Consider the following 10,547-nt stretch of genomic DNA (forward strand, 5'->3'; position numbering starts at 1 on the left):
AAGGAGCTGTATCCGGAGGAAGTGAAAACTAGACGATGCCTAGCAAAGAAAGTGGAAAGGCAAGTCCATATTTTTTGGAGTGGTAATAAAAGTGACTCCTGTTTCCTCATGCATCTTCCTTCCAAATCTCTTCTCCACCTGCTCAGCATCATGTGTGGAAGCATGAGATGCCATAATTCTGGTGCAAGACCCTTCCCCTTCATCAGCCTTCTCTTCATTTCTCTTTAGTGTTTCAGCAGGAACACCACAGTAGCAACATTATTGCATTAACAGCATACTTTTCAAGTTGATATTGTTTTAACTGGTAGCTTTTTTTAGCAGTCTGTATCATTTCTTCATCCTGCATACCCCAAAGATCAATTTCATGTCCATTACCCTTTGAGTATGAATAGGAAAGAAAGATTAGTTCTGCCATCATTGCTGCCATAAATAAAACTTTGAGTATGAATAGGCCCCTCAGAAAACAGCATTAGATTCTGTGAAGGAAAACTAGAAATTATCTTTATTGGCTTCTGTTTAAGCAGTGGCTCTGAGCTTTGAGCTTCCCTTGGGAAGGGGGGCCAGCCCAGAGTTGTTTTGCTGGTGCCTTCCAGAAGAAGCTATGTAAACACAGGGCTTTCACAGAAGGCATCCAAGCCCTCATGCTGAGCAGTCCTAGGCGTTGGCAACACTTGCTGCTCCTTGCACCTGGTGTGACGTCTTAGAAACAGGCCCTAAACAAGCTCAGGTCAAATGATGTGCTATTTTTGGAGGCTCTTCATCTCAGAAGTCAAATAATACTCAAGGACCTGGAGACTAACTTTGGGAAAGTGTTACTACCAAAGGTAACTGTTTGTGTGCTTTGGAATGTTTCAGAGCTAAAGAGAGCCTTGATAAAGCCAATGCTAAGCACCTCTGGAAGCGCCTTAAAAAGCAATCATCAGTCACAGGCAGCACTGTCAGAGGAGGTCTGGCTGCAGCTCCAGTTCTGCGTTCAAGTGCACTGGGACATCTTGGCAACCGTTCAGGACTGGACAGTAGTGTGAGTGCAGGAGACAGCTTGCAAAGGCAACGTAAGAAGTGCTTGTCATCAAGAAGGAGGCTTGTAGCCTCTGTGGCCAAGGTAAGCATTTTGAAATACCATTCCTGACTCCTGCTGGAGAGTGGCAGTGTGCAAGGTTCTCCCTCTTAGCATGAAGTTAAAATCCATTTATTGGTCCACATTGTCTAATAGGCCAAAGCAACTGCTAATCCTTAAAACAGTGCACAGCTGTACAATGTAAGGCTGAAGAGTTTTGGTCCTCAAAACTTTTGGTCCTGTAAAAATTTTCAAGAGGGTCAAAGGCCACAAAGTATTTAAGTCAAAGCAGGATTTTACTGCTGCTTGTCCATGCTTGAAAAATACTTGAGGCTTGAGGGGAGTTGTTCTTTTGGCACCACTGAGAAGAGTTTGGCTCCATCTCTGTTACTCCACCCTCCTGGTACTTAATACCCACAGACAAGGTGGCCTGAGCTTTGTCTACTCCAGGAAAGAAACAGGCACAGCTCTCTCAGCCTCTCCACACAGCTCACGTGGTCCAAGGCCTTTGGCATCTTCTTGGCCACCACAGGCCATCATCTCCATTTGCTATGATACTTTTAGCTTTATCACGTTGTCTGTGGGTTGTAAAAATGTTTTAGGAGTTGTAGCAGTTACATTTGAGTCATATTATGTCTTAACTGTATGTTTGATGTATAATTCTAGGTACAGCTGGAACAGGAGGAAAAACTCTCTAAGAAAATGGAAAAAGGTAATGTATCATTACATTGGGAGTGTTTTAAAGGAAAAATGTTTCTATGTCTTGACAGCTTTCAAGCCATTACTTTCATCTTCCTCTGCTAAGCACAGAGATGTTTTTCTGCTAGCTCTCCATTTTAGACTTGAATTTGAAAAGTTCCTGCTTCCCAAAATATTGCATAGAATGTTATGCACTTGCCTACGGAAAAACAGAAAGAAAATTCATCCACTGGCTCAAACAGAAACACTTGGTTGAAGATGAAGTTGCCCTTCACTAGAGTTTCCAGCAAAAACATCAAGCCCCCAGATTTTTATAGATCTTTATAGACTTCAGCCATCCCTTCCTTCCCTGTACATGGATTGCATTCAGTACTAAACCATACCATACATGTTCTTTGCTGTTAGTTTTTATTTTTCTTGCTATGATTATATGATTCTTCTTGCTTGTCTTTGTAGCCTAGATGTTGGCAGTCTTGTTTTGAATATGTCAGAAGCACATGATCAGGGACAAAAGAGAACATTTCTTCAGGAAGAGATTGTTCAGTAGTGTTTAGGCAAACATGAGTTCGGTGCTTGCACATGGGGCATAAAACACCTCTACAATTTGAGGCCAGGAGTCCAAAGAGAAATCCACCTGCTTCAGGACAGCTGGTCCTCCAGAGTCTCTGCTTTGCAGGGGCTGCAGCTGTGTAGCTGTAGTGTTCCAAAAAAGCACAGCTTTGAACGTTTAAGGAAAGCAAAGCCTTGAGGCTGAAGAGCTCTGCAGGAGCTTTGCTAACAGGCACTGCTAAGGGCCACTGCAGTCGTGTGCAGATGTTCACTGTGTCGCCTCCAGAACGTCTGTCGCTAGCTTTACAAATGCTGTTGACTGAGAAGCAAATGTGCACAAAATGTGTTTCTTCCTTTTGCCCAGCTCTTCCCTTGTTAGGTGTCCTTGGAAGTTTTGAAGCCTCATTCAGGTTTAGAGACTCTCAAGTCATGTAAAATGTTCTTAGAGTGCTTTATTTCTTCCTGTATGCTGTAAAAGTAACATAAGGAATGTTGTCTCTTTTCCCCACAGCCACTGATGAACTTGAAACTGGATTTGCTCGACTTTCAAAGAAGTTTCATTTGCCCCAGGATCGCCTTTCCAGAGCAAAAAAATATTAGTTCAGCCTCACAGTCTTTTCCTGACCCAGTCTCTCTCTTCTGCCCGAGTCTTCGGTTCTTCCCTCCCCACCACGTGCAATGACTTCGCCGGTGTCACCGGTCTCCATCTCCTTTGTAACCCAAGAGGTCGGCAATTCCAGGCTCCAGCCGTGTCTCTCGGAGTCTGTTCACAGGACTAGCGTCACCCATCTTCGCGCCCTTGGATATCCCGAAGGTTGGCACTTCACGGCCTCTTGCCTCGGGCTCCCACCCAACGCTTACCCTGCAGCAGTCGGCAGCTCGCGAGCCCAGCTGCCTGGGCCAGACGTGTTCCTCAGCATCTGATCAGGCACGTAACTAGATGGCATCTGAACTCCCCTCCATGCCCTTTCCTCCTTGCTGTCTTTTCTTGCCACCCATTCACCCAAGGCTGACAGCGGCACCCCCGCAGCACTAAATGCCCGAGACACCAATTCCACCCGAGCGCTATTCCGTCCCCAGCTCCCCCGCGCCTGCGCGGCCCGGCCCGGCGCTGCCCTCCTGCGCGTGCGCGGGGCCGCGGTCGGGGCTGCCGGGGGCGGCGGCCGCGGGCTGTGCCCGGAGCTGTTGCTGTGCCTGAGGTGCGCTGCGCAGGAGCCGCATGGAGTCGGGATCGCTGCCGGGACCTCCCCTCCCCTGCCCTCCCCTGCCTGTCCCTGCTTGAGGCACGATACCGCCCGCCGTGTCTCTCCCATGTAGGGACTGTGCCCGCGTTCCTGCTGCGGGACGAAAAGGATCTTCGGGTTCGGGAGGAAGGGGCAGCCGCCGTCCGGCAGCGCCTCCTTTCCCTGCCCCGCCGGTGCCTACGAGCTTCGGCAGAAGGACCTGGACAAGCTACAGCGTGCGGTCCTAGCGGCGGCCTGGCCCAGGTGCGGCAGGGACTGAAGAAGTACGGCATCGACGGGCGGGACAAGGCGGAGCGGTAAGGGCGGGAGCCGCGGACGGTGTCGGGAGCCCCAGCTGCAGCTGCAGCAGCCCCGGGAGCTCCCCCGCTCAGGAGCGGACCGGCGGCGTCGCTGGGAGGAGTGGGAGTGCGGGCGCCGCAGCCCTTGGCTGGCTGTGGGAATCGGGCTTGTGCTGCCAAAAACCCCTTGAATTCGGCTAGCTGTTGCCTTAGCATTTTTGACCCGGCCTCCTCAGTGCCCTCATTCCCGGAGTTGTGTGTCCTTGCTCGGGGGCGCAGGGGTGGAAGCGAGCTCCTAGCCTGGCAAAGGGGAGATGCAAGAGGAGCCCTGTGGCCATTCTCCAGCCAGGGTTGGAAGTCGGAGTGTAGTCGCACCTATCTATTCAGCTCTGAGGTGAATTCACCTCAGCGTGGGGGTTCAGTAGTTGGGCGCGAAGGATGCACTGCCTCAGCTGGGAGCAACTTAGAGAGAGGTGGACGCTGCAATTAGGAAGGAATGATAATGCAAAATAAACATGCTGTGTGTTGGTGCTGCTTGCATAGTTGTCTTTTGTGAGTGTGATGTGGCAGCCTAAGCCACAGTGTGGTTTTAGGTGGCAGTTATTTTTTTGCTCTGCGGCTTTGGTACAACTAATCAGTCCCTTGGAGATCTGGTCAGTGCCTTGCAGGAGAAGCTGTTGCTTCTGACAGGTGAGTCAAGCCCAGCAAGCACTTAACAGTTCTACTTTAAGGAGAAGCCCTGGGCTGCAGCATAGTTCCTAGTGATGTGTCATAAGCAAATGGGAAACACCTTATCTGAAAAGGCTCAGAGTCAAATCCTTTGTCATATTCTGAAGAGATGCTGGTTTTAGCAAAGTAGCTCAGCTTCCTAGGCTGGCTGTCCAGAAGGCCAGACAGCTGGCAGCAATAAAACTCATCTAGTTCTATTGCCCTAAAAACACCAAGTTTTATAGGAGGAAACACACAAGGACTTCTCGATGATGGTGTCTTTGTGTACAAGTAAACTGGTAATTGACATCAGACCTAAGATGATGTGGTTTGAAGGACTGCTTTTCTTTCTGGCAAGAAATCGAATGAAAAAGTTAAGTTTTCCTGTGCTGGTTATATATTGTGGAAAGACAGTATTGCCCTCTTGTAGAGGACTTCCTCTGAAGTAAGCTTTTTTTGACTATGATAGTTTAACATTACAGGAAAGTCAAAAACTACTTTCCTGCAGTCAGGATCAGAGTGTTCTGCTCTCTGGTTTGCTGCATGTTGTTAGAGGAGTTTTGGTGCAAGTGTGTTCTTAGTTTTGCTTCAGTAGTAACAAAGCTGGAGAAAAAGGAGAAATTCTCAAAGTGCAGGGAAGCTGTAATATTCTTGCAGTTAAAGCCATCTCCTACATCTCAAATACACTTGTGACCCACGAATGATCAAAGAAAAACTTAGAAGTTGACTTGCCATAGTCCTCAGATTCCCTAGCTTTGGTCTCTGTTGCTGTGCTGTGTGTGTAGTGCCACTGAGGGCAGCACTCAACACCTGGGCACAGGAATCTCTGCAGATTCAGTTCTACCGTGAGGGAAATGTCCCCTTACTAAGCAGATGCTGGGGAGGGTCTTTGCTAGCAAGTCCCCAAGCATTTGGTGTGCAGCTACTGGTAATGGAGTGGGTTCTTAAGCTTGAGATTTGCAAAGTGAAACTTGTGGTCATATGTTTATCAAAAAAAGCCTGAAATTATCCCTATCTGTGCTAATTTAATTTATTTACTCTTTAGGACAGCTCTGCATTTGCTTGTGCAAATGGCCTTGTGGATGTAGTTATGTATCTAGTGGAAAACAAATCTTTTTGACAATGGTAACAGATTGCCACTGATTAAGGTACGTGGATTATGGTATATTCTTGCAAGTGAGACTGATTTTGAACTAAATGATGTATTTTCAGTATTCTTTATGTAGACCTTTGTAAAATCATGCATATTGTGATTGGTGTGGAATGGGCATATGTTAGCTAATGTAACATATTCTAACATAATCTAATGATGAAGTGCTCGTAATTGCCAGTATTAGGGAGATGGGGGAATTGCAGCAAAGTGAAATGTAAATGCTGGAAGTTTTTTGTCTTTTGTTTCCAGCAGTACAGTGCCAGGAAGAAAAATGTGCAGCTATTCTGCTGGATCATTTGGGTGCTGACCCAAATCTGGCAGATGCTGATGGCACACTGCCCTTCAGCTGGCTGTCCTGTCTGGTAATACTATGACCAGCAGGGCTGTTACTTGAGCATAATGCCAATATTGATGCCCAAAATAAGGTAATTTTTTATATTTGTTAATGAATTGCTTTCCAAAAGTTGCGTTCCTATTTTTCTTGAAGTTTTGTTTGTTTGGTTGATTTTTTAAATTTGATTTTTATCTTTATCTGCCTTTTAGGAGGGATACCCCTCTTATTCTTGCTGCCTCTGAACATCATGAAGAAATAGTGGAGTTTGTCCTTAAAAAGGAGCTGATGTGCATGCTCGAGATCATGTGAAAGGTGAGGGACTGTCAAAACTTTACATTGGTCTCTTTAATATTCTTCAGATTGGCTTGAGAGAGGCATGGGATGAGGTCTGAAAAAATACTAAACAAGGAGCCACACAGAAGCAGTTACTTCTGTGTGACTCTGAAAGACAGTCATACCTCCGTGGCTTGCTATCATATCTCCTTCAATGTTTTCCACGTGAAGATTGCAAAATGTGATGGCCTTTCTGGCAGGAAGCTTGTCACTAGCTCAGTGGCATTCCCTCAAATTGAAAAGCTATCTTCTGCATGGTAGTAGAGTTTGTAAGTGTTGTCTGTGTGGAAGCTTTAAGATTAAACATGTAATTGTTTTGAGACCCTCTCCCATTTCATTGTTTTGCTTAATGAAAAATGCTTTTTCATTTTTCGTTTTAAAGTAATGGAGAGAATACTTTTTTGAGGGCAAACAGAAACAAAAATAATTATAGTCACTGTGTAAAACAATCTGTTTCATATCATATTTCTTGGATCCTTCAGAACCCCACTTATGACTGCTGCTTCTGGTGGAGAGCTTAGTCTGATAAAGGTTCTTCAGTATGGTGCTGATGTTTCCCACAAAGACACTAGTGGATGGACAGCTGAGGATTATGCTGTTATTCATGGATATTCTAGGTAAATTTTAAACCATATCCTTAGAGTAAGTTGTGAGTGACCAGTGTGGTTTTTGATAATAGGACCAAGGTTTAATAGTGTGCTAGGACATGTGTTATAAGTGTGCTCAGTGATGTATTCGTAGAATCATTAGATTGGAAAAGGCCTCTAAGAATCAACCTAACACTGCAAGCCCACCACTGAACCACATCCCTAAGTGCCAATCTACCACATTGTATCTGGGCTCACTTTGAGAAGCTGGCTAGGAGACTTGCTGAGGTTCCTTCTGACATGATTTATCCTATTATCCTACGTGCAAGTCGTGTTTGTAGCACTGCTGAAAGCTTGGAGTGTGCTATAGAATGCCCTGGGTTTTCCACTTCTGTCTGCTGAATTACCTTTTGATGCAGTGTGCAGTTGGTGATTCCTCTGCTTGAGTTTTAGAGCTTGATTATGCTTTTTGATTTTCATTATCTTTGCAAAATAATCTGTAACTGGGTAGACCAGCAGATGGTGTAATACCTAGTGTAATGTTCTATATAATGCTACATAAAATAATAAATCTCTGCTAGTGATGTGTACTTGTTTGTAAGATGAGTACTTTGTAAGTTCTTCATGTCTTGCTAAACCAGCACCATTTTGTTAATTGTTTACTAATGTAGGATATTAAAGGTATGCTTTTTAAGACTTTTTTAGTTCAGGTGTGTTTCTATGTTTTCTAAACATCTAGGTATAAAAGTCCAAAAGACTCTGTCAAATAGCTCTGGTCTTTGTATTTCCTTTTTGTTTTTTTTTTTTTTTTAAATTCAGTGTTGTTTGTTTTGGAAATGCAGTCATTTATGCCTCCTTGTACTGAATTTACTTCCCAAAGTATCGTGCTGTTATGATGAGTAGAGTTGTCCATGTTTAATTTTTAAATGGTTAGTTTTTAGTGCTAAATTTAATTTCAACATGTCAATTAATGTTTGAACAGCAATAGATGACTTCTCCCAAGGAGACTCAATAGGATGAGACTAAAAATATCTAACACCTGAGGAATGACTTGAGAGACACTTGAGAGATAATTGCTTTGCTTTTGAAGAAGCTCTGAGAAAGAGGGGAACAATGACAGTTGGCATACCTCTGAGGAAGAGGAACTTGATTTTACCCCCAAGGTATGGTGCATTTACAGGAGAAACATCCTGTAAAAATAAGGGGTTTGAAGGCAAATTTTCTTTGGAACTGAAAGAAGCTGTAGCTCCAGCCAATATTGTTTTCAATTTAAAGCAATCTCTGGCCCACCAGCCTTCCTTCTGCTGTGAGTTTTTTCTAAAGGACCTGTAGCTGGGTCAGAGTGTGCAGTAGAGCCAAAAAGCATTAGGTGACAAGAGAACCACATAGTTCTATTTTTTCTTGTTCATGTGAGTCAGATTTGTAGACTTCAAAAATTTGCAAGTTATTATTGTAACCTATCCTGTTCTTGTCCAGTCATTGTTATTGTTTTCTGTAAATTTGGGGATAGATTCCTAAGTGATAAAGGACATTTGTTTATCAAGATCTACAGAAATCCTTCATCACCTAGTTCTCCTTTCCTCAGCAGGTTCTTCAGGAGTGCTCAATGAGCAGATGAGTTACTCAAATGGGTCATCTATTTTCTTCTATAAGATGACATTCAGTACTTGCATGTGATCTCACACTGCATGTTTTTCCTTTTCAATGCTCTTTTTGTTAGTGACAAGCTCTCATGCCTACTGTTTTTACTAATGATCTTAGAATTATCAGCTTGTGAGCATGTCTGGAGCATCATCTCTGTTGCACTGGCATTGTGCAGTAATGTAGAACCTGAGTGTGGTAGTTGAACCCACTCTGTAATGCTGGAGATGCAAACCTGTTTAGATTTTACTTGGTTTCATTTTCTTGCACTGATTGAAATAGAAATGATAAATTTTTCTGCCATGATTTTGAAATAGGGGTATTTTTTTAGTGTACTTGCAGGGGCTAAATTGATGCATAGTTACTTACCTTGCACACATTTGCAAGTAAGCATCCTGAAAATGCAGTTTTGAATCTAATTGCATTTACTTAAGTATTGCAAATATTAGAAACAGATTTTTAGAATGGTTATGCACGTGAGCATTTTTGGAAAGAGTTTGCAGAGGGGTGCCTGCACAGTGTGAAATACTTGCTGAATTGGATGTGAGAGGAATGTTTATGTAGTTAGAAGTATAGGATGGAGCTGGCACTATCATAAGGACAGTCTGATTCTATTTACTGTTCAAGATTTGATGTGAACAAAGGATTTGTTGTTGTTACTGTTAAAAAAAAAATTTCTTACATCTTTATTTACAGGAGCTGCAGAAGCCAAACCTGACACTGTTAATGAGTGCTTCACAGCAGTTCAGGAAAAACAGTAAGTTATTTGCAAAAGGTTGCATGATGTACTGCTATATAATATAGACTTGCTAAGTAGGTTTTTTTGGTTGATTTCAGGGTTTTTTTTTTGAAATAGTAAATGAGGAAAGTAGCGTTTTGTCAACATTTATAATGCTAATAGTTCAGAATAAAAGAAGTCATTAAAATGAAGATATTAATCCCTCTTAAGTCCTTTTCCATCATCAAGTTCATGGTCCATCCTGCCCAACCTAATTTCTCCGTTTCTAAATATTCCCAAATGGCTCCTCTCTTGTACATTAATCTGATAACATGACAATTACTGTTTACATAATTCCTTCTTTTCATATGCATTTTTTTTTTTGTACTTTAGGATGATGGTGGTGGTTCTAGAATTGAAAGTCCTAAGTCCAAAGAAAAGTCAAAAAAGAATCCCATCAAGTGCAAATGTAAACAAAGGAGAAATGAAGAATTTTTAAATCAAGATGTCTTGATGTTCCAGGTTGCTTGCAGCCTGGATGAAGAAGAACTGGAGGAGGAGGAGGAGGAGGGAGAGGATAAAAATGGCAATGGAGATGGTGATTAGGAGGAGGAGGAGGAGGAGGATGAAGATTTTACTGAAGAGAAAAAGGAGGAGGAAGAGCTGGAGGATGAAGAAACTGAGTCTAATGAAATACAGGAAGAAGACAAAACAGAATCTAAAGGGGAAATGAATCAGAAATTAGCATATTTCAATAAAGCAAAACATGATGGGGATGCTCAATGTGGAACTGGAGATGTCTGTGGTGATCATGAAATAACTAAAGAACGAGATGAAAAAGTGAAGGATTCTGTTGATACTCCTGTGTCTTTCATAGCTGGGTCTTGTGAAAAGTTTCAAGAAAATAAAACAGCAGTGTCTCCTAAGTTCAGGAGTAATGAAATATCTTGCAAGTCAGTACCAAAACAAGCTGTCTTTCAAAATCTAAATAATCTGCAAGATATGCAAGAAAGCTTGAACAGGAAAAACATGATTGAGGAGACATTTCACAGAAAGGCTGACTCCTGTTTTGCAGGCTCTGAAATGACAGACTGGAAAAAAGAGATACCTCAGCCTCTCTTAGATAGTTGTGGTGTCAAGGAGGAAAAGTCAAATTTCAGTGATGGCTTTGAAAGTGGCAATAATTCTTGGTTAGCAGAAAAAACCCCAGGACTTAAAGGTGAAAGAGCAACCTCTGTCATAGTTA

General features: G+C 43.1%; 2 long non-coding RNA genes across 2 annotated transcripts; both read left to right on the forward strand.

Annotated features, from left to right (window-relative positions):
- The first annotated feature begins 436 nt into the window (after nt 1-436).
- LOC130266975 (uncharacterized) lies at nt 437-3,599 on the forward strand. Its single transcript, XR_008843025.1, has 3 exons — nt 437-1,102; nt 1,724-1,769; nt 2,817-3,599. It is a non-coding gene; the product is annotated as an uncharacterized LOC130266975 (long non-coding RNA).
- Nucleotides 3,600-6,818: 3,219 nt separating this feature from the next.
- LOC130266976 (uncharacterized) lies at nt 6,819-9,732 on the forward strand. The gene is made up of 4 exons (XR_008843026.1): nt 6,819-6,972; nt 7,925-8,105; nt 9,280-9,340; nt 9,695-9,732. It is a non-coding gene; the product is annotated as an uncharacterized LOC130266976 (long non-coding RNA).
- Nucleotides 9,733-10,547: the final 815 nt, after the last annotated feature.

The sequence above is a fragment of the Oenanthe melanoleuca genome, unplaced genomic scaffold, assembly GCF_029582105.1.
Source record: "Oenanthe melanoleuca isolate GR-GAL-2019-014 unplaced genomic scaffold, OMel1.0 S405, whole genome shotgun sequence".
NCBI classification, from domain to species: domain Eukaryota; kingdom Metazoa; phylum Chordata; class Aves; order Passeriformes; family Muscicapidae; genus Oenanthe; species Oenanthe melanoleuca.